We start from the raw sequence: 24953 nt of genomic DNA, 5'->3' as shown, positions 1-24953 counted from the left end.
TGCGTTGTTGGCAACGGCTGTGGCGGCGGCGAGGAGCTGCTGGGAGAGTTGGGATTCGCGGGCGTCAAGGACACGGGCGCACTCTTCAAGCTCGCTCTCCTTGGCCGCGATTTCTTCGGGTGTCATGGTGGAGGGGAGGGTTTTTGGATTTTGGGAGAGATGGGAGGGGTGCGGCGACCTAGAGGGGGAGAGGGGAGGCCGGCGGCTAGGTCAGGATGACCTGCTCTGATACCATGAAATAATATGGTCACGGGTGACTCAATGGCCCTTCCTCGTGCCGATCATACATATATACTAGACCATAAAGCGCGCGTTGCCGCGCCCGCCCATCTTAGGAGAAGAGGCACCGGAAATATTATACGGAATAGATATTATGTATGGGTGTTATTATTGTGTATGGGTTTTATTATTGTGCAGAGATAGCCATATGGCATGCTAAAAAAAATAAGGTAGCCATATGGCCGCATAGGCAAATTTGAAATTGTGTATGGGTTTTATTATTGTGCAGAGATAGCCATATGGCATGTTAAAAAAAAGATAGTCATATGGCCACATAGGCAAATTTGAAGGAAATAAGACCTATGATGACTACAATTATAGCATTGAAGTAAATATGAATAAGAGTGGTCTTTGTACACTAACTTTTGTGATATATAATTTATATTTTGTTGACCAAACCTATGGTCCAACTTTTGTTTATTCAAACTACGATGTCAGACTAAGAAAACTCTACGGAGGTAGCAGTAATTAATTTATGAAAATACAACACATAATTTTATATAGGCTGAACTCAAGGGAAATGGTTAGACGAAAGCAGGACAACCAATGAAGTTCTTCATGCAGTGTTTAACCATGAGTTCTACATGTAGTGTGCATAGCTAGCATAAATAAAACTGCAAATTACAAATTGCCAGCATAAAGATTTCAATTGAGAAACTGCCATAACCAAATGATGAGGAGTTTCTCACAATAAATTTAGCATATCTGACAAGAAAGAAATAATAAAATAAATATTTATTGAACCATAGTTCCCGCCGAAGCAAAGAAAACATTATTGCTTGCAATCTCTAGAACATTAATCCTAGTATTCTGACACAAGGAAAAAAACACTTGTGCTAGCTGACATTAATAATAGGCTTGAGAGATATCACGAGAACTAAATCACTAATACTTTGGAATAGTGTCATTTTCAGCCTAACCATTTACAGAAAAACTATATATAATCATGCGAATTCGAGAAATCAAAATGAACTCCTAAGATTCTTTTCCTCAAAATAACCTACATATCTGCTCCCTCGAGACGGGACGCCGACAGCAGGACGTGCTACTTTTTTGTTTGATTTGGTGTGTTCGAGAAGTACACATTTACACGCATTGGTAGTACTACAAGATAATAGCGTAGGCAGTACAGATACACACGCAGCTGTTGAATCGGTGTTGCTTCAGCTTTTTGGAAATATTGGCCTTCATCTGACTTGAATCCCCTAGAAAATTTGTGACATCTCCAAATTTAGTCCCATAGCTGCAATGGCAATAGCAAAATTGACATTCTCAACATTTTTAGCAGAACTGTTAACCTAGCATACAACAATAAATAGAAATGGCTAAATTTTAGCATACATAAATAATTATAGATGAGAATTATATCAATCAATAGCTATCATTATTTTGTTATTATTACAACTTGCATACTTAACATTAGCATGCAAGACAAACCAAAGTTGCAGAAAATAAATTATATCTATTTAGTTGTTTCTTAGAAATTAAACCAAAGACCAAGGTAGAATAATACATGAACCTGAGTTTAGTCTCTTTAGATTGATTAAACCATGAGCGACATCTTTTTTCCGAATCAAACTGTTGACGCAATGAATATAATTTTGAAATTAAATTCCAATTAACAACTGATTATTAATTGGTAAATTCAAAAAAAAAGTTCTTCATGCCACTATGGAATCATGGCAGACGAGACATGTATACCTGAATGGCAACTTTCTCTCCACTAAGTTCAAGCGTAGCAATAATAATCACGTTCTTGCGATCGGAGTATACTGAAGTGTACTTCGGAGAGTCCAAATCATCTAGGCTGCTCCCAAATAATAAAACAGTACCGGCTCCACTCTAGATACCATACCTTAATTAGTTGAGCACAACTGACTAACTTGAACAATGCCACACAAAGTATATGGAATATAAGTTGAAGCGGATATGATGGTTGTAGGACACCTGGATCTGAACGGAGTGTTGCCACATCTCCCATCCACCTGAATCGTCTTATGGACGATGCCGCGCAAGCGAAGCTTCTCCGCTGGCTGCAGGACTGCTCCCTTGCACTCACTCGCTAGGGGACTCCGGTGTCCAGATCACCCGCAAAGCTCACGATCCCAGTGCAAGAGCTAGTGGCCATCGTGGAGGAAGGCGCTTCTTCTCTCGGCGATGTAGAGACAGGTGCAGGGGAGGCGAGGCGTCCGGCGACCAAATCCTGTTCCGGACGGGTGATTCTGCAGGAGGAGCGAACCCTTGTAGGCCGATAAGCAAAGAAGCAAAACTGGGCCGTCCAATCCGAATGGTACCCAATAAGCGTCGGTGAGCCACAGGCCAGCTAACTTAATTTCCGGAGTAGCGGCCCGGTCACGTCGGGCCGAACTGTAGCTGCGTAGCGGGATGGTAAAATCGCTGCAACGCACCTCGGCGGGACGAGCAAGAGATCCTGAGCGTCCAACAACGACATCGGACGACTCTAAACATCAAATCACTGTGGTTGCTCCTAGGTAGATCCATTTTACTGTTACTTAATAAGAGAGTACATCTTGTGTTACAAGTTTACAAGTTGACTTAGGAGGAGCTAAGCCTAGTTGCACACGGCGTAGCTCCGTCCCACTCATACATAAACAACAACACACTCCTTTCGTTATTTTTGAACTTTTACATAATAGGGCCTCCTAGGGCTGCCGGCCAAAGGGTTGAATAAATTGTAGTTGAGGTCAAAGTAAACATATGACTGAAGTAACAATACCCGTGCGAAGTCCATAGGAAAGCTACACGCACACGAAGATACATCCACGAAAATACATGTTGAGACCTGATGAAATATCTTAGTTGCTAGGCAGGAGAAATCTTTTGTAGCTCACCATGAGATTCCCTTTAGGTTCTGGCGTATACTTTGTCCAATCTGGTTTGGGAAAAGAAGAAATGAGCTTGAGTTCAAAGTTCCTCAGCATATGGCTAAATATAATTTTCATTTGCATGTAGGCATAAGCCTCGCCAGAACATGCATGTCTGCCACCACCAAAAGACGTGTAAGAGAATTTACCACCAATTTTATCCTCCTCCCTTCCAAGACAAAATCGATCCGGATCAAACATCTCAGGGTCCTTGTAAATATGTGGCAACATACCGTTCACCATCACGAGGTTTACTAAGATGTTACCTTTGGGGATGCCATATTCATTGCCCTCTTCTGCGCGAACAATGATATCCTTTTTTACTTGGCGGATTAACATCGGTGCGGGAGGGTGCATACGTGCCGCCTCTTTGATGCAGTTGTGCAGAGTGCCCATCTCTGACAATATACGGTAGTCTATTTTGTAATTGTATTTTTTAATTATACACTTTTGCTCCTCTAAAGCTGAATTTAAGGAATTCTCATGGCTCAAAAGGCAAGCTCCAGTCCACGTGCTAGTCAATGCGCTTGCGTGCTTTCCCGCAAAGATCCAGGAAAGGATCATCCCATTGACTTCTTCTATGGTTGTGGCTCTGCCATCTTTGTATGTTGAATCAATTAATCTCTGGAGCACATCATCCTCAACATGTTCGGAGCTCTTGCGTGACCTAACAACCTTAGATAATATTTCTGTAATCTTGATCCGTGCTCTGTCACGCCGACGATTTACTGGAATAGGGATGTATGGGAACATGAAACTGGCAAAGTTCACACCTTCCTCAATTTCATGAAACAATTTGCAGAACTGGCCAAACATCTTCTCTCTGACCTCTTCTCCGACAAGGCATCGAATTGAAATCAACATAAGTAGTTCCGAAAATTCATGTTTCAGATCGACTACCCCTTCTTCTCCCCATTTTGAGAAATATTTCTATGTGAAACGTAAATACATTAATATGCTGTCAGTAAATTGGATCCTTCCTACAGTAGCAAACAAAGATTCAAGGCAAGTTTCTGACACTAGCATCATTAAGAAAAACTACACATAAGATACTTTTGCCCGAAGTGTTGGCCTCATTTGCACTTTGGGTAAACTACATTTTTGTTTGACATGCTGTCACTACGGGAAACTTAAATTTTGCCGTGTGCCCGGTTATTTACCGTGATTAAAACGTCGGGGCTCACGGTAAATCTCGAATTCCCGTTCGCCCTCCAAAAACCTCACGGCGAAACACCATCTCACGGCAACGTTACCGAAATCCGCACGGCAAAATAAGACCCACGACGAATCTTTGGAAATACTGACGGCGAAACAAGGCAAACAGCAAAATAAAAAGAAAAAACACGGCAAACAAATCCTCTTGGAGAATTTGTGGCCACGTGCCTCCGCCGTTTAAGTTGAACCGAGCGTAGAACGCTGCCTTGAGCATAGTAGTTTGCCATGAGCAACATAAAACATCACCGCAAATCATTGGCAGGTGGGGTCTGCAATTTTCCTTGAGCACAGTGGTTTGCCATGAGCAACATAAAACATCACGGCAAATCATTGACATGCGGGATCCACATGTCACCATCTTGTTACCGTCTTTCTATGTCATATTGCAGTTTTCCTTTATTTGCCGTGAGTTCACATATAGCTGCTGGTAAAGTGATTTACCGTGAGGCGAAAATTTAATCACGGCAAATCGGAGATTTACCGGTCAGTGTTTGCCGTCACTTTTTGCCGTGAGCAAACAGCAACGGATTTGCCGTGAGGAAAGGCCCCTTTACCGTGTGTTTTGGGCACACGGCAAAATCTGGTTTTCCTGTATTGTGTAATTAAACACCTGCAGTTATTTTTTCATTTCACGCAACAAATAACGTGAAGGTGTCTTGCCATCTAATTTTTTTAATTACTGTGATTGTTATTATTATGTCATACAATGTATTATTTTCCCTTAGAATATTTATTTTGCAAAAAGTCCATAACTGAAATATAGTGGCCATCAAGTCAAGTCCATAGGACCGTCAGAAAAGCCAACCCAATGAGCAATTCTTTGATGAACCACAGAAAATTGACGGCACATCGTTGTAGACTTATAAGAGCATAAATGTAATCTATAAATGAACATTTAATACTACATTATATTTCTAACTACACAAAAAAGACTATCTAAGTTTTCACACAATTATACATATGTAGACTAACTAACATGCATGTACGTAGCAAAACAGCAGAATTTTCCCAACGTATGATATATAAACCAAATGAATTAATTAACTAATTGGAAACTTGAGCTTAAAAAGAACATAAAATGCTCGTTGAGATCGAAGGTGTACTTACCTCCACTTCCTCAAGCATGGGATCAACATAGCATCTTAGTTGCGTTGGCCTCACAGACTCGACAATGAAACGAGTTTGCTTCATTCGAGTATTATTGTAATCTACAGCAAAGCCACTCTCTTAGCCAAACATGGGCACGGTGAACTCGTTTGTATCTCCTTGGGTAACCTCTGACTCCGATCCTTGGAAGAAAATAACGGACGCCTCTCATCCAATTAAAAATGTTATTCTTTTCCAAACAAAACTTACTCTGCCAAACTTCTTATACAGATACTGCATTGTTGCTTCAGGCCCCTTCGTACACAGAGTAGGTAATAGTCTCAAAAGAGAAATACCCCTCACTTGAGGTCGAGGTGGTAGTGTACACACGGGATCATAGGTAATTCTTCCATTTGCAATTTTGGTGAATACTGCAGTGATGGAAAAAATAGCTAAGACCATCCACAGGGCGCTATTTGTCAAGTCCATATTGCAGTTCCTATAATTAGCACTACAAGAACACAAATAGCATTAGTCTTACTTTATTTTTTTGATTATAGATAAACTATAAATGTGTACCTTTACTAGTAAACCTACAAAACACGAGTTGGCTATTTAAAACTGTTACCTACTCTGTGTACAAAACACGACATGGCTATTTCAAGAATTTTTTTAATGTGCGAGACATATTATTGATGCATTTTGCATGTGGCAAATGAACCCTCACAATAATAAAATATCCATAACAAAAATTGGCTTAGACCTAAGCAAGTTAATTTGCATACGACAGTATATCATGCATGGATAAACATGCATGTTGTCATTTTTGCTTCTTTGAACATTTATATTATTGCAGAAACAACAAAATAAATATTTATTTGATAGAAAACCATATAATGGACCCTACAGTAACCAACTAACCATGCATAATGTAGCAGAAAGTTAACCCATCCCTACTTTTTTTCTAAACAAATATATCCTCCATATTTCGTTCTTTCATTATTAGAATCAGGTTAGACCACGAATTCCACTACATGAAACCTGTTGTTGGATATGAATCTTTTTAGTTGATATATCGGAATTAGGTTAGGCCATGAATTCTACTATATGAAACCTGTTGTTGGATATGATTCTTTTTAGTTGATATGTATTTTTATCTTTCCGGAATTGTGGCTATCAAATAAAGGTGAGGGTTCACCAAAAGTTCTCCATGAAACCTTGATGAGTTTTGTCGTTCTGATATGAGTACCGTCTGCAATCTGTGACAGCCACGCGCCCCTACGGATATAGAATGCTTCGACATTCCATATTACAAGCTGTTGAAAGTAGGCCTATTCAAGGCTGCCCAAAAGTCGGTCTGGGAAAGGCCCGAGGCATTAGAAGCAATTGTTCACCACCACTTTTGGTAGGGTGTTTGCTAGAGATTGTTTTGTTGGTCGAAAAGGGTATTGTCCATTATGATTTCTAGTGTTGGATCACCTTAGAAAAATACTCATCGGGAAAAATAGAACTATACTGCTTCAATTAGTAACTGATCAGACCATGAAACCAGCATAGCAGATAACTTAATTCATCAGATCTAGAGGAGCTACAACGTAGCTCTCAGTATTCATCTGATACGTACAGTCAGTACCAGCCTTAAGTTGAAATGTAAAGTGCCGCTACAACAAAGCTCAAGAGATTTATAGAAACGAGAGAAGCATATACCTGCCTTAGTACGAACTTGGCACCGGTGTGGGAACATCATCCCTAAATAGAGGATGCACTGCCGGCCCCCCATACAGCAGTGCCGGCAACCCTGCCGGTAACTATTTGGGACGCGCCGGTGAAGATGATCTAACTTCCACGTTTAGTGTTCGATAGTGACACTGGTCTTTAGGTGATTCTAACATCTAGATTGTGGTGTAAATGGTTGAGAAAGCCTGAGTTTATTTACGTTAAAGAATAATACGCGGTAGTATTAAGAAATCGTGCCATAAAAGTAGATCTATCGTCTTTGAGAAAGAATAAACAACAGTTACAATTCTGTCTTCTTTGTGGCTTTGATTCATATCTTGCAGTACAAGAAGTAGAAAATTTGAAAATATCACATTATTTGGACAATTATTTGGATTTTAGCATCACTTGGTCAAAGAGTGGTGTCCAAGGAATAGTTTTCACAACACAAAAAATGCAACGCAATAGCAAATCAAATTGACGGCACAAGATAACTGAGGTCAAAATTTCTGCATTTATAATGCAATCAAGAGTCTGCCGCGCATATATGAAGTGCTCACGAGTGGTTTGGCTCAAGCAGCATTGCGGAGACGGTGAGCCAGGGAGGGGAAGTTTATGCGGTTGCTCATTTCAGTTGTGTTGGGTCAGATAAGATGCTGAGCTCAACCCGAACCAAATCAGTAATCTACATGCGTAATAGTCTGGCCAAATTGTTGCGCCCCGGGCCATGGCCCTGGTTGCCCGGGGCGTAACTCCGCCCCTACTCATACATAAAAAAGTACACGCTCCTTTCGTTATTCTGAACTTTTACATAATAGGGCCGCCTAGGCCTTCGTGCCAAATGGTTGAAGAATTGCAGTTGATGTCGAAGTAATAAACACATAGCTGAAGTAACAATACCCCTGCGATATGCCTTAGCCTGTAGGAAAGCTACACGCACACAAAGATATATCCACGAAAATACATGTTGAGGCATGATGAAATATCTTAGTTGCTTGGCAACTGAAATCTCTTGTAGCTCACCATGAGTGTCCCTTTAGGTTCTGGCATAAACTTGGTCCAGTCTGGCTTGGGAAAAGAAGAAATGAGTTTGAGTTCAAAATTCCTCAGCATATGGGTAAATATAATTTTAATTTGCATGTAGGCATAAGCCTCACCACCACATGCATGTCTTCCACCACCGAAAGACGTGTAAGAGAATTTACCACCAGCTTTGTCCTCCTCTCTTCCAGGATGAAAATGATATGGATCAAACCTTAGGGTCCTTGTAAATGTGTGGCAACATACCATTCACCATTACAAGGTTTACTAATATGTTACCTTTGGGGATGGCATATTCATTGCCCTCTTTTCCACGAACGATGATATCATTTTTTATTGGGCGGACTAACGTCGGCAATGCAGGGTGCATACGTGCCGCCTCCTTGATGCAGTTGTGCAAAGTGCCCATCTCAGATAATATACGGTAGTCTATTTTATCATTGTATTTTTTAATTATACATTTTTGCTCCTCTAAAGCAGCATTTAAGAAATTCTCATGGCCCAAAAGGCAAGCTCTAGTCCATGTGCTAGTCAATGCGCTTGTGTGTTTTCCGGCAAAGATCAAGGCAAGGATCATACCGCTGACTTCTTCTATAGTTGTGGCTCTGCCATCTTTGTATGTTGAATCAATAGATCTCTAGAGCACATCCTCCTCGACATGTTTGGATCTCTTGCGTGACCTAACAACCTCAGATAGTATTTCTGTAAGCTTGATCCATGCTCTGTCACGACGATGATTTACTGGAATAGGGATGTATGGGAACATGAAACTAGCAAAATTCACACCTTCCTCAATTTCATGAAACAATTTGCAGAACTGGCCAAACATCTTCTCTCTGACCTCTTTTCCGACAAGGCATCGACTTGAAATCAACATAAGTAGTTCCTCAAATTCATGTTTCAGATCGACTACCCCTTCTTCTCCCCATTTTGCGAAATATTTCTGTGGAACATAAATACGTTAATACGTTGTCAGTAAATCGAATCCTTCGTACAGTAGCAAACAAAGATGCAATGCAAGTTTCTAACACTAGCATCATTAAGAAAATTACACCTAAGATGCTTTTGCGGGAAGTGTTGGTCTCATTTGCAGCAACAATGCTACATCTACGGGATGTTTCTTACGGAAACTTGGTGAAGGGCAGACGTGGAGGTTCAGGGGAGATTTCAGACCCTACAATCATGGGAGGAAAATAATTTGAACTGACCGAATTATTCCACCTCGGCCCGTAAAGGTTTCCCGTAACATTAATACGTTGTCAGTAAATCGAATCCTTCGTACTGTAGCAAACAAAGATGCAAGGAAAGTTTCTAACACTAGCATCATTAAGAAAAATTACACATAAGATGCTTTTGCGGGAAGTGTTGGTATCATTTGCAGCAACAATGCTACATCTACGAGATGTTTCTTACGGAAACTTGGTTACGGGCAAACGTGGAGGTTCAAGGGAGATTTCAAATCCTACAATCACGGGAGGAAAATAATTTGAACTAACCGAATTGTTCCACCTCAGCCCGTAAAGGTTTCCCGTAACAGAGTTCCCGTAGGTCTAACATTATTGCATTTGCAGTGTGGGTAGACTACATTTTTGTTCGACACGCTGTAATTAACCGCCTGCAGTTATTTTCTCATTTCACGCAACAAATAACGTGAAGGTGTCTTGCCATCTAATTTTTGTATTAGTGTGATTGTTATTATTATGTCGTCCAAATTGTTATTTTTCCTTAGAATAGTTGCAAAAAGTCCATAATTGAAAATTTGAAATACAGTGGCCATCAAATCAAGTCCATAGGGCTATCAGAAAAGCCAACCCAATGGGTGATTCTTTGATGAACCATATCGGACATTGACGGCACGTCATTGTAGACTTATAAGGGCAGAAATGTAACCTATAACTGGACATTTAATACTACATTATGTTTATAACTACATAAAAAAGTCTATCTAAGTTTTCACACGATTATATAAATGTAGACTAACTAACATGTACATAGCAAAACGGCAGAATTTTCCCAATGTATGATATATAAACCAAATGAATTAATTAATTAATTGGAAGCTTGTGCTTAAAAGAACATAAAATGCTCGTGGAGACCAAAGGTGTACTTACCTCCACTTCCTGAAGCATGGGATTGATGGCGTGTATTTCACACGTTGGTTGGGCAACCCCAAGAGGAAGGTATGATGCGCACAGCAGCAAGTTTTCCCTCAGAAAGAAACCAAGGTTTATCGAACCAGGAGGAGCCAAGAAGCACGTTGAAGGTTGATGGCGGCGGAATGTAGTGCGGTGCAACACCAGGGATTCCGGCGCCAACGTGGAACCTGCACAACACAACCAAAGTACTTTGCTCCAACGAAACAGTGAGGTTGTCAATCTCACCGGCTTTCTGTAACAAAGGATTAACTGTATTGTCTGGAAGATGATTGTTTGCAGAGAAAACAGTAAAACAAGTATTGCAGCAGAATTGTATTTCAGTATAAAAGAATGGACCGGGGTCCACAGTTCACTAGAGGTGTCTCTCCCATAAGATAAAAACATGTTGGGTGAACAAATTACAGTCGGGCAATTGACAAATAGAGAGAGCATAACAATGCACATACATGTCATGATAAGTATAGTGAGATTTAATTGGGCATTACGACAAAGTACATAGACCGCCATCCAACTGCATCTATGCCTAAAAAGTCCACCTTCAGGTTATCGCCCGAACCCCTTCCAGTATTAAGTTGCAAAGCAACAGACAATTGCATTAAGTATGGTGCGTAATGTAATCAATAACTACATCCTTGAACATAGCATCAATGTTTTATTCCTAGTGGCAACAGCACAACACAACCTTAGAACTTTCTGTCACCGTCCCAGGTGTCAATGCAGGCATGAACCCACTATCGAGCATAAATACTCCCTCTTGGAGTTACTAGCATCAACTTGGCCAGAGCCTCTACTAATAACGGAGAGCATGCAAGATCATAAACAACACATATGTAATAACTTGATAATTAACATAACATGGTATTCTCTATCCATCGGATCCCGACAAACACAACATAGAGTATTACAGATAGATGATCTTGATCATGTTAGACAGCTCACAAGATCCAACAATGAAGCACAATGAGGAGAAGACAACCATCTAGCTACTGCTATGGACCCATAGTCCAGGGGTGAACTACTCACTCATCACTCCGGAGGCGACCATGGCGGTGTAGAGTCCTCCGGGAGATGAATCCCCTCTCCGGCAGGGTGCCGGAGGAGATCTCCGGAATCCCCCGAGATGGGATCGGCGGCGGCGTCTCGGTAAGGTTTTCCGTATCGTGGTTTTTCGCCTCGGGGGTTTCGTGACGGAGGCTTTAAGTAGGCGGAAGGGCGAGTCGGGGGCGACGAGGGCCCACACCACGGGCGGCGCGGGCCCCCCCTTGGCCACGCCGCCATGTGGTCTGGCCACCTCGTGGCCCCACTTCGTATGCTCTTCGGTCTTCTAGAAGGTTCGTGGCGAAATAGGCCCCTGGGTCTTGATTTCGTCCAATTCCGAGAATATTTCGTTACTAGGATTTACGAAACCAAAAACAGTGAGAAAACAGAATCGGCACTTCGGCATCTTGTTAATAGGTTAGTTCCAGAAAATGCACGAATATGACATAAAGTGTGTATAAAACATGTAGGTATCATCAATAATATGGCATAGAACATAAGAAATTATCAATACGTCGGAGACGTATCAAGCATCCCCAAGCTTAGTTCTGCTCGTCCCGAGCGAGTAAAACGATAACAAAGATAATTTCTGAAGTGACATGCCATCATAATCTTGATCATACTATTTGTAAACATATGTAGTGGATGCAGCGATCAAAACAATGGTAATGACATGAGTAAACAAGTGAATCATAAAGCAAAGACTTTTCATGAATAGTACTTCAAGACAAGCATCAATAAGTCTTGCATAAGAGTTAACTCATAAAGCAATAAATCAAAGTAAAGGTATTGAAGCAACACAAAGGAAGATTAAGTTTCAGCGGTTGCTTTCAACTTATAACATGTATATCTCATGGATAATTGTCAACATAGAGTAATATAACAAGTACAATATGCAAGTATGTAGGAATCAATGCACAGTTCACACAAGTGTTTGCTTCTTGAGGTGGAGAGAGATAGGTGAGCCGACTCAACATAAAAGTAAAGAGAAAGGTCCTTCAAAGAGGAAAGCATCGATTGCTATATTTGTGCTAGAGCTTTTATTTTGAAAACATGAAACAATTTTGTCAACGGTAGTAATAAAGCATATGAGTTATGAAAGTTATATCTTAAAAGTTGCAAGCCTCATGCATAGTATACTAATAGTGCCCGCACCTTGTCCTAATTAGCTTGGACTACCGGATCTTTGCAATGCACATGTTTTAACCAAGTGTCACAATGGGGTACCTCCATGCCGCCTGTACAAAGGTCTAAGGAGAAAGCTCGCATTTTGGATTTCTCGCTTTTGATTATTCTCAACTTAGACATCCATGCCGGGACAACATGGACAACAGATAATGGACTCCTCTTTAATGCATAAGCATGTGGCAACAATTATTATTCTCATATGAGATTGAGGATATATGTCCAAAACTGAAACTTCCACCATGATTCATGGCTTTAGTTAGCGGCCCAATGTTCTTCTCTAACAATATGCATGCTCCAACCATTAAGGTGGTAGATCTCTCTTACTTCGGACAAGACGGACATGCATAGCAACTCACATGATATTCAACAAAGAATAGTTGATGGCGTCCCCGAAACATGGTTATCGCACAACAAGCAACTTAATAAGAGATAAAGTGCATAAGTACATATTAAATACTACAATAGTTTTTAAGCTATTTGTCCCATGAGCTATATATTGCAAAGGTGAATGATGGAATTTTAAAGGTAGCACTCAAGCAATTTACTTTGGAATGGCGGATAAATACCATGTAGTAGGTAGGTATGGTGGACACAAATGGCATAGTGGTTGGCTCAAGTATTTTGGATGCATGAGAAGTATTCCCTCTCGATGCAAGGTTTAGGCTAGCAAGGTTATTTGAAACAAACACAAGGATGAACGGTACAGCAAAACTCACATAAAAGACATATTGTAAACATTATAAGATTCTACACCATCTTCCTTGTTGTTCAAAACTCAATACTAGATGTTATCTAGACTCTAGAGAAACCAAATATGCAAACCAAATTAGCAAGCTCTAAGTGTTTCTTCATTAATGGGTGCAAAGCATATGATGCAAGAGCTTAAACATGAGCACAACAATTGCCAAGTATCAAATTATCCAAGACATTTTAGAGTTACTACATGTAGTATTTTCCAATTCCAACCATATAACAATTTAACGAAGAAGAAACTTCGCCATGAATACTATGAGTAGAGCCTAAGGACATACTTGTCCATATGCTACAGCGGAGCGTGTCTCTCTCCCATAAAGTGAATGCTAGGATCCATTTTATTCAAACAAAACAAAAAAACAAAAACAAACCGACGCTCCAAGCAAAGTGCATAAGATGTGACGGAATAAAAATATAGTTTCGGGGAGGAACCCGATAATGTTGTCGATGAAGAAGGGGATGCCTTGGGCATCCCCAAGCTTAGACAGCTTGAGTCTTCTTATAATATGCAGGGGTGAACCACCGGGGCATCCCCAAGCTTAGAGCTTTCACTCTCCTTGATCGTATTGCATCATACTCCTCTCTTGATCCTTGAAAACTTCCTCCACACCAAACTCGAAACAACTCATTAGAGGGTTAGTGCACAATAAAAATTCACATGTTCAGAGGTGACACAATCATTCTTAACACTTCTGGACATTGCATAAAGCTACTGGACATTAATGGATCAAAGAAATTCATCCAACATAGCGAAAGAGGCAATGCGAAATAAAAGGTAGAATCTGTCAAAACAGAACAGTCCGTAAAGATGGATTTTATTAGGCCACTAAACTTGCTCAAATGAAAATGCTCAAATTGAATGAAAGTTTACATATCTGAGGATCATGCACGTAAATTGGCTTAATTTTCTGAGCTACCTACAGGGAGGTAGACCTAGATTCGTGACAGCAAAGAAATCTGGAACTCGTGCAGATAATCCAAATCTAGTACTTACTTTACTATCAAAGACTTTACTTGGCACAACAAAACTCAAAACTAAGATAAGGAGAGGTTGCTACAGTAGTAAACAACTTCCAAGACTCAAATATAAAACAAAAATGTTGTAGTAAAAACATGGGTTGTCTCCCATAAGCGCTTTTCTTTAACGCCTTTCAGCTAGGCGCAGAAAGTGTAACTCAAGTAACATCAAGAGATGAAGCATCAACATCATAATTTGTTCTAATAATAGAATCATAAGGTAACTTCATTCTCTTTCTAGGGAAGTGTTCCATACCTTTCTTGAGAGGAAATTGATATTTAATATTACCTTCCTTCATATCAATAGTAGCACCAACGGTTCAAAGAAAAGGTCTTCCCAATATAATGGGGCAAGATGCATTGCATTCAATATCCAAGACAACAAAATCAACGGGGACAAGGTTATTGTTAACCATAATATGAACATTATCGACTTTCCCCAAAGGTTTCTTTTTAGCATTATCAGCGAGATTAACATTCAGATAACAGTTTTTCAATGGTGGCAAGTCAAGCATATCATAGACTTTTTTAGGCATAACAGAAATACTTGCACAAGATCACATAAACCATTACAATCAAAATCTTTGACTCTCATTTTAATGATGGGCTCCCAACCATCCTCTAGCTTTCTAGGAATAGAAGTTTCAAGTTTTAGTTTCTCTTCTCTAGCTTTTATGAGAGCGTTTGTAATATGTTTTGTGAAAGCCAAGTTTACGGCGCTAGCATTGGGACTCTTAGCAAGTTTTTGTAAGAACTTTATAACTTCAGAGATGTGGCAATCATCAAAATCTAAATCATTACAATTTAAAGCAATGGGATTATCATCTCCAAGGTTGGAAAAAATTTCAGCAGTTTATCACTGAGCGGTTTCAGCAGTTTTAGCGGTTTCAGGTAATTTTGCGCGCTTTGCACTAGGAGTAGAAGCATTGCCAACACCAATTATTTTATCATTGATAGTAGGAGGTGCAGCAACATGTGAATCATTAGCATTGCTAGTGGTGGTAATAGTCCAAAATTTAGCTACATTACTTTTTTTAGCTAGTTTTTCATTTTCTTCTCTATCCCACCTAGCACGCAGTTCAGCCATTAATCTTATATTCTCATTAATTCTAACTTGGATGGCATTTGCTGTAGTAACAATTTTATTTTCAATATCCCTATTAGGCATAACTTTCGATTTCAAAAGATCAACATCGGAGGCAAGACTATCAACTCTAGAAACAAGAATATCAATTTTATTGAGCTTTTCCTCAACAGATTTGTTAAAGGCGGTTTGTGTACTAATAAATTCTTTAAGCATAGCTTCAAGTCCAGGGGTGTATTCCTATTATTGTTGTAAGAATTCCCATAAGAATTAGCATAGCCGTTACCATTATTATAAGGATATGGCCTATAGTTATTACTAGAATTGTTCAGATAAGCATTGTTGTTGAAATTATTATTTTTAATGAAGTTTACATCAACATGTTCTTCTTGGGCAACCAATGAAGCTAACGGAACATTATTAGGATCAACATTAGTCCTATCATTCACAAGCATAGACATAATAGCATCAATCTTATCATTCAAGGAAGAGGATTCTTCAACAGAATTTACCTTCTTACCTTGTGGAGCTCTTTCCGTGTGCCATTCAGAGTAATTAACCATCATATTATCAAGAAGCTTTGTTGATTCACCAAGAGTGATGGACATAAAGGTACCTCCAGCAGCTGAATCCAATAAATTCCGCGAAGAAAAATTTAGTCCTGCATAGAAGGTTTGGATGATTATCCAAGTAGTCAGTCCATGGGTTGGGCAATTTTTAACCAAAGATTTCATTCTTTCCCTGAGCAACATGTTCATTATCCAATTGTTTAAAATTCATTATGCTACTCCTCAAAGATATAATTTTAGCAGGGGGATAATATCTACCAATAAAAGCATCCTTGCATTTAGTCCAGGAATCAATACTATTCTTAGGCGGAGATAGCAACCAATCTTTAGCTCTTCCTCTTAATGAGAAAGGAAACAATTTTAATTTAATAATATCACCATCTACATCCTTATACTTTTGCATTTCACATAGTTCAACAAAATTATTAAGATGGGCAGCAGCATCATCAGAACTAACACCAGAAAATTGCTCTCTCATGACAAGATTCAGTAAAGCAGGTTTAATTTCAAAGAATTCCGCTATAGTAGCAGGTGGAGCAATAGGTGTGCATAAGAAATCATTATTATTTGTGCTAGTGAAGTCACACAACTTAGTATTTTCGGGGTTGGCCATTTTAGCAGTAGTAAATAAAGCAAACTAGATAAAGTAAATGCAAGTAAACTAATTTTTTTGTGTTTTTGATATAGCAAACAAGACGAGTAAATAAAGTAAAGCTAGCAACTAATTTTTTTGTGTTTTGATATAATGCAGCAAACAAAGTAGTAAATAAAATAAAGCAAGACAAAAACAAAGTAAAGAGATTGAGAAGTGGAGACTCCCCTTGCAGCGTGTCTTGATCTCCCAGGCAACGGCGCCATAAAATATGCTTGATGGCGTGTATTTCACACGTTCGTTGGGCAACCCCAAGAGGAAGGTATGATGCGCACAGCAGCAAGTTTTCCCTCAGAAAGAAACCAAGGTTTATCGAACCAGGAGGAGCCAAGAAGCACGTTGAAGGTTGATGGCGGCGGAATGTAGTGCGGCGCAACACCAGGGATTCCGCGCCAACGTGGAACCTGCACAACACAACCAAAGTACTTTGCCCCAACGAAACGGTGAGGTTGTCAATCTCACCGGCTTGCTGTAACAAAGGATTAACCGTATTGTGTGGAAGATGATTGTTTGCAGAGAAAACGAGTAAAACAAGTATTGCAGACAGAATTGTATTTCGAGTATAAAAGAATGGACCGGGGTCCACGGTTCACTAGAGGTGTCTCTCCCATAAGATAAAAGCATGTTGGGTGAACAAATTACAGTCGGGCAATTGACAAATAGAGAGAGCATAACAATGCACATACATGTCATGATAAGTATAGTGAGATTTAATTGGGCATTACGACAAAGTACATAGACCGCCATCCAACTGCATCTATGCCTAAAAAGTCCACCTTCAGGTTATCGTCCGAACCCCTTCTAGTATTAAGTTGCAAAGCAACAGACAATTGCATTAAGTATGGTGCGTAATGTAATCAATAACTACATCCTCGGACATAGCATCAATGTTTTATCCCTAGTGGCAACAGCACAACACAACCTTAGAACTTTCTGTCACCTGTCCCAGGTGTCAATGCAGGCATGAACCCACTATCGAGCATAAATACTCCCTCTTGGAGTTACTAGCATCAACTTGGCCAGGGCCTCTACTAATAACGGAGAGCATGCAAGATCATAAACAACACATATGTAATAACTTGATAATTAACATAACATGGTATTCTCTATCCATCGGATCCCGACAAACACAACATAGAGTATTACGAGATAGATGATCTTGATCATGTTAGGCAGCTCACAAGATCCAACAATGAAGCACAATGAGGAGAAGACAACCATCTAGCTACTGCTATGGACCCATAGTCCAGGGGTGAACTACTCACTCATCACTCCGGAGGCGACCATGGCGGTGTAGAGTCCTCCGGGAGATGAATCCCCTCTCCGGCAGGGTGCCGGAGGAGATCTCCAGAATCCCCCGAGATGGGATCGGCGGCGGCGGCGTCTCAGTAAGGTTTTCCGTATCGTGGTTTTTCGCCTCAGGGGTTTCGCGACGGAGGCTTTAAGTAGGCGGAAGGGCAGAGTCGGGGGCTGACGAGGGGCCCACACCACAGGGCGGTGCGGGCCCCCCTTGGCCGCGCCGCCATGTGGTCTGGCCACCTCGTGGCCCCACTTCGTATGCTCTTCGGTCTTCTGGAAGGTTCGTGGCGAAATAGGCCCCTGGGTCTTGATTTCGTCCAATTCCGAGAATATTTCGTTACTAGGATTTCTGAAACCAAAAACAGCAGAAAATAGCAACTGGCACTTCGGCATCTTGTTAATAGGTTAGTTCCAGAAAATGCACGAATATGACATAAAGTGTGCATAAAACATGTAGGTATCATCAATAATATGGCATAGAACATAAGAAATTATCGATACGTCGGAGACGTATCAGGGATCAACATAGCTTCTTAGTTGCGCTGGCCTCAGAGACTCGACAAAGAAACAAGTTTGCTACATTCGAGTATTGTAATCTACAGCAAAGCCAATCTCTTGGTCAAACAAGGGCACGGTGAACTTGTTTATATCTCCTTGGGTAACCTCTGACTCCAATCCTTGCAAGAAAATAACGGGTGCCTCTCATCCAGCCAAAAAAGTTATTCTTTTCCAAATAAAACTTACTGTGAAGATACTGCCGAACTTATTATACAGATCATGCATTGTTGCTTCAGAACCCTTTGTACACAGAGTAGGTAAGAGTCTCAAAAGAGCAATACCCCTCACCTCAGGTGGAGGTGGTAGTGTACACACAGGGTCATAGGTAATTCTTCCATTTGCAATTTTGGTGAGTACTGCGGTGATTAAAAAAAGAGCTAAGACCATCCACAGGGCGCTAATTGTCAAGTCCATAGCAGTTCCTATAATTAGCAATACAAGAACACAAATAGCAAATTAGTCTTACTTTATGTTTAGATTATAGATACACTATAAATGTGTACCTTTACTACTCCCTCCGTCTAAAATAGACGTCTCACTTTTGTCTATAGATGAATGTATCTAGATGCATTTTAGTTAGAGATACATCCATATCTAGATAAAGTTGCGACACCTATTTTAAGACGGAGAGGGAGTAGTAAACCTGCAAAACATGACTTGGCTGTTTAATACTGGACTATCATTATTTCAAGAAAAAAATTAATGTGCGAGACATATTTTTGATGCATTATGCATGTGGAAAATGAACCCTCGCAAGAATAAAATATTCATAACAGAAATTGGCTTAGACCAAAGCATATTAATTTACATACAACAATATATCATGCATGGATAAACATGCATGTTACCATTTTTACTTCTTCGGACATTTATATTATTGCACAAACAAAATAAGTATTTATTGGATTAAAACCCATATAATCGAGGCCTATGGCGTTCCAATCTGGCCCAGGTCGAGTTCGTCCGCGGGCCTTTCTTCCAAGTTCTTACCGAACTCTATCATGTCAATTTCCTTTTGATTTCTGAGCCCCTACCCAAGACAATCGGCTCTTAGATCACCTCCACCCATCTCCCGGACGAGGCCTTCGGCAGCCCTTTTTTCATATGGACTGCGTTATTCGGTCCAGCCGTGCCCCCGATTTCTCGTCCCCCCCCGGAAAAGGCCCTTAATCCATCCGGAGAGCCCAGGCCATCCCCGGCCTCCCGAGGCGCGCTCGGGGACTCTGGACGAAACAGAAACGCGTGAAACGTTGAGCGGGCCCGCGGTGTTGGCCACAAAAATGATAGTTCCCTCCATTTATTTCGTTTTCCCTCTAAAATGTGCCGCATATACCCATTTTCCCCGCCGAATTTTGGAGGAGCTACCGCCATTCCCCACAGTTGCAGCTCCTCCTCTTCCCTTCCACCACCATGCCACCGAAGAAGATCGTCGACGATGGCGCACCGAAGGCGAGGAAGCCGCGGGCCGGGTTGGATAAACGCAAGGTGGGTGGCGGATGTGGAGCGGCGGCAGACCGAAACTCGTGGCAGGGCGGAGAGGAAGAAGAAGCTCGCGGTGAAGAGGGCGGTGGTGGCGACGGATGAACTGCTGAGGCAGCGGATGAACAGCCGAGGCTGGTCTCCATGTCCATGAACATGGGCCAGCCGTGCGTCGGCCTATTCCCCGGTCCATGGCCATTCCAAGGTACAATCGGCTCTCCTTCGACCTTCTCGCCGGTGTCACCGGCCATGTTCCACGATAGCTACATCGCCGACGTGTCGAGGTTTACGCCGTTGCCGCCGGAGTACGACTATGTGATGCACGAGGGCATCTCGCCTGCCCTGCGCTGAGGGCCGCTCTCCTTCTCCAACCCCGGGATGCCGCCGCCGAATGATGGTGTGATGCACGAGATGGTCACGTCGGGCTCCATGGCCGCCGCGTCGAGCCCGGGTTTCTTCACACAAGAGGAGGCCAGAGCGATGGCAGGCGCCGCGGGGTGCCGTCGACGATCAGACCGCCGAGTTCGAAGACGACACCCAAGACATCGACGACGAAGAAGAAGAAGAAGAAGAGCAGGCTGACGGTGAGGAGGAGGACGCGCCTGATCCCATGGCGATGGCGAAGGTAAAGAAGAAAAGGAAGAAGAACTCGCCGCCGACCGAGTCGGAGATCAAATGGACGGGCAAAGAAGAGGAGTGTCTCGCCGAAGCTTGGAAGACCGTTTCCATGAACAACATTACCGGCGCCAATCAAAACTATGAGACGTATTGGCAGCGGGTCAAGTTGGCGTTCGATGAATCGCAAGATCGTCGATTCCTACTTCAACAAGACGGTGATGGTACGCGGCGACAAGGCCATAGGCATCCATTGCGGGATCATGCATGCGGCGTGCAGCAAGTGACACGGCATACAAGAGGAGATCGAAGCTCGCCCGGTGAGGGGCGCCGACTTCGAGCAAAAGGTGAGCTCACATCGAGAATTGCGAGAAGTGGGCGAACGTACCCTGGAACCTTGCGAAGAACAAGGACGAGCAGCACAACCCCGACGCTCTAGTCCCTGCCGCGCTGGCAGGCCACCCCGAGCTCGGACAGAAGAAGCTGAACGAACTGAAGAAGCGGGGCATCGAGCCGAAAGGTTGCAGACGTCCTTCGACAAGTGCTGGGCCGATGCGAGGGCGCACGCCGCCGGGAGGGACGATAAGTACGACGTGCGGTGGAAGGAGATGCTCGCCAACCAGAGCGTCTGGATTGCCTTGCTGAAGGCAACCTCCGCGGAGAAGAAGAGGAACAACGACCTGGCGTTCCTGATCAGCGGCAACGACGACAAGATGGACGAGGAGACGAGGGCTTGGTATGACGCCCATCGCCAAGACATCCTCCGACCTCCGTCGAGTGCTTCGTCCTCTCCTTCAACGTCCACTCCCGCCGCTGCGACACCGGCGGCCAACGATGCATCGCCGCCCGAATCCGCGGCAGACAAGGCGCAGGAAGGGACCGCTGATGTGCATGTTATCGTCTAGTTTCTGTTTCGATAGCCGGTATGTGGCTGATCTGATCGCCTAACTATTGGGCGATGCTTTTGTGTAGCGAGAAGACAATTTTTTGAAATTATCGTCGCTGATGGGCGAATGCTGGGTGCGAGTGGGAAACTGTTGCCGCCACGCCCTATTTTCATCAATCCCTTGTTTGTTTCGTCCGGATTTCGGCCTGAAGGCCTCGCTGAAGGTTCTGTTAGAGCATCTCCACTCGTCCCCCCGACGAGGCCCCCGAGCGACGTTTTTCCCATCCGGACGGTGAAATTCGGCCCAGTCGCGCCCCCGGTTCCTCGTTTTCGTCGATTTGGCCCTTCATCCATCCGGCGAGCCCACGCCATCCCCGGCCCCCCGGGGACCTATCGGGGACTCCGGACGAGTGAAAAGCGGGGAAGGGCCCGATCTGTCGGCGACTCGACACACGAACCCCACCGACACCTCGCTCAAAATCTCCCCCACCCCTCGTATCTCTCTCGCCGCCGGCACCACCCCGCCGGTTTGTTGCCCAGATTCCGCCGTCCCTCTTTCCCCACCTGCCTATATTCCGCCGTCTTTCGACGACGGCCTATCTGGCTGCGCCTACGCCGGCCTGTTTTTCGACTTTGGCCTACTCCTCATCGCTCGCGGCTCGGGTTGCCTCGACCACGCCCGTCAGGTGTTCGTCCATTTGCCTCGCCGGCCATGGACTCGGACGAAGAGGAGGAGCAAATGTTCGTCGAGCTTATGCGAGAAGAGATGGCAGCCGCCGCCCAAGACGAGCAGCACATGATGATCCTCGGTTGCTTTTCAAGCATGTACGCCGGACTGGCAACTGGTCGACGTGGTGGGTCGGCACCAGGTCGCCAGAAGTGCAAGCTGAGACAACGAATGGAGGGCTACTGCATGTTGTACGCCGACTACTTCGCCGACAATCCATTGCACGGTGAGAGTGTTTTCCGGCGTCGTTTTAGGATGAGCAGAAAGCTATTTCTGGAAATTGTGTATGTCATCCGAGACTTTGACCCCTACTTCAGATGCAAGGCGGATTGCACTGGTTTGGTTGGATTTTCGTCACTGCAGAAGTGCACGAGTGGCTATGAGGATGCCGACGTATGGAGCTCCCGGTGATGGTGCGGATGACTATCTTCGGATGGCGGAGTCCACCGTCCTTGATTGTTTCTACCGGTTCGCAGGGCCGTCATAGCAGTGTTCGGGGACTATTACTTGAGATCACCCATCGTCGAAGACACTCGGAGGATCCTTGCAACAAATGAAGCTAGGGGTTTTCCGGGGATGCTTGGAAGCATTGACTGCATGCATTGACAATGGAAGAACTGTCCGTTTGCGTGGCGGGAATGTACAAGGGTCACAAAAAGGCTGCACTTGTGATACTTGAAGCGAGTGGCTACCCATGATCTCTCGGATTTGGCACTCTTTCTTTGGTATGCCTGGATCCAACAATGACATCAACGTCCTAAAATGCTCCCCGATCTTTTCCAAGCTTGTTGAGGGTCATGCTCCCCCGGTGGACTATGTGATCAATGGTCGGCACTACAACAAAGGATACTACCTTGCAGACGGTATCTATCCAAAGTGGGCAACATTTGTGAAGACTATCTCGAAACCTAGCACCCCCAAACTTTGCGAGTTTGTCAAGAAACAAGAAGCTTGCCGAAAAGACGTCGAGCGTGCATTTGGTGTCCTCCAGCAGAGATTTGCTGTCGTCCGGTTCCCCGCTATTACTTGGTCCAAAGATCAGATGTGGGAAGTGATGAACTGTTGTGTGCCTACACAATATGATTATTGAAAATGAGCGAAAACATCCGGTTCCTCTGGCTGAGCAACAAGCACCATATGAGAGAGAGGGTCCTCTTGCACAGCCTAATCACCAGGTGCCTCCATCATGGGCCACCTTCATTGCTATGGGCCAGGAGATTCGAGACTCTACAATGCATCAGCTGCTGCAAGATGATCTGGTGGAGCACATATGGACGCTCCGAGGCAACGCCAACGCCGACGCCAACTAGTCTGTCATAATTTGTTTGAAAAATTGTGAAATTGTGTGCTTCGTTTGTTTCAGCACTTGTTAAACATTGTACTGATTATCGCCGAATTTGTTTCAGCAATTTTCGCTCGCCGAACTTGTTAAATTTGTTTGAAATATGTCAAATGGTCGAGGTTGGGGGTTTCCTGCCGGGGGGGCGGCTGGAACTTCGGCGCTCCCCAGGCCAAATCTTCCTCCAATCCGAACGAAAATTTCGCCGGATTTGGACGTGGGGAGCGCCAACGAGTGGAGATGCTCTTATATACATCCTCTCCTCTGCTAGCAATTCCCATAGAAATTTCGTCATATTTCTCGGTTTCTCCCCGTCCGCGTTTCCTTTGTCCCGATCTAATCCAGAAAAATAGGGTTGGCAAGGCCGGGCGAATAGCGTAAGCACAGGCGAGACAAATAGCGGCGGCATGGCGATGGATCACCGACGTGGGAAGCAGGACGATGGCGTGGAGGCCGAGGTGGAGGAATTGGCCATCGGCGGCGCTGGGAGGAAGCAAGGCGCCGGATCTGCAGTAAAGCTTTCCTGGTAGTACGGGTCATCTTGAGGGGTGCAGGTCCCGATCCTAGTCAAGCAAATCCTTCGCGCCTGTGAGTTTGACAGTGCCACCCCTTCATCTCGATAGCCTGCTGGAGACAAGTAGTGATGGAATCTTGCCTGAGAAAGAATAGCTACTAATTCGTCCGTGACTGCTACTAGCACCGATGCAATCTTGCCGGAGAAGAAATAGCAACACCTGCAACAGCGTGACATCGTCCGTCCATTAATGTGGTTAATACTCACCAAGGTAGTTTGTCCTACTTAGGACATGTACAATGGGAGACTCTTATTCGGACGCTTAGACGAAATAAAATAAATCAAACAAATCCAATTACTTAGTTAGCGTTCATGTCCACATCGCTGAACGCTTAGTCAGGCGCTAAACTTGTGGCTAGCGTCCCCTGCGAGCGTTCACCTCTACATCGCGAGGCGCATGGCAAAGAGAAACGACTGACCGCCACCCACCTACCTGCCTCACTCCTCACTCCTCTGTCTCAGTCTCTCAGCTCACCACAGCTCACCAGAGCAGCTCGTACCCATCCCAATCTTCTCCGATGAGGGCTACCCCTCCCCGACCGCAGTCGACGGCGCGACCCCGACGCGCGACCCCTCCCCAACCCCAGTCCACAGCGCGACCCAGACGCACGAGCCCTCCCCGACCCTCCTCCACGGCGGCGGATCCTGATGTAGTTGAAAGGATCGTATGCGCACCTAGAGGGGTATGCGCACCTAGAGGGGGGGTGAATAGGTGCTAACCAATTTTTAGTTCTTTTTCAATTTAGGCTTGACACAAAAGGTAAATTCTCTAGATATGCAACTAAGTGAATTTACCT

The 24953-nt window shown here is 43.5% G+C and overlaps 2 pseudogenes; both read right to left on the bottom strand.

The window, feature by feature from the left end:
• Window positions 1–3067: 3067 nt before the first annotated feature.
• Window positions 3068–5954, bottom strand: LOC124670416 (annotated as a pseudogene).
• Window positions 5955–8168: 2214 nt separating this feature from the next.
• On the bottom strand, window positions 8169–18950 carry LOC124673977 (annotated as a pseudogene).
• Between the last annotated feature and the right edge of the window lie 6003 nt (window positions 18951–24953).

This window comes from Lolium rigidum, chromosome 7 (assembly GCF_022539505.1).
Source record: "Lolium rigidum isolate FL_2022 chromosome 7, APGP_CSIRO_Lrig_0.1, whole genome shotgun sequence".
NCBI classification, from domain to species: domain Eukaryota; kingdom Viridiplantae; phylum Streptophyta; class Magnoliopsida; order Poales; family Poaceae; genus Lolium; species Lolium rigidum.
This window is presented reverse-complemented; position numbering and strand designations above follow the sequence as displayed.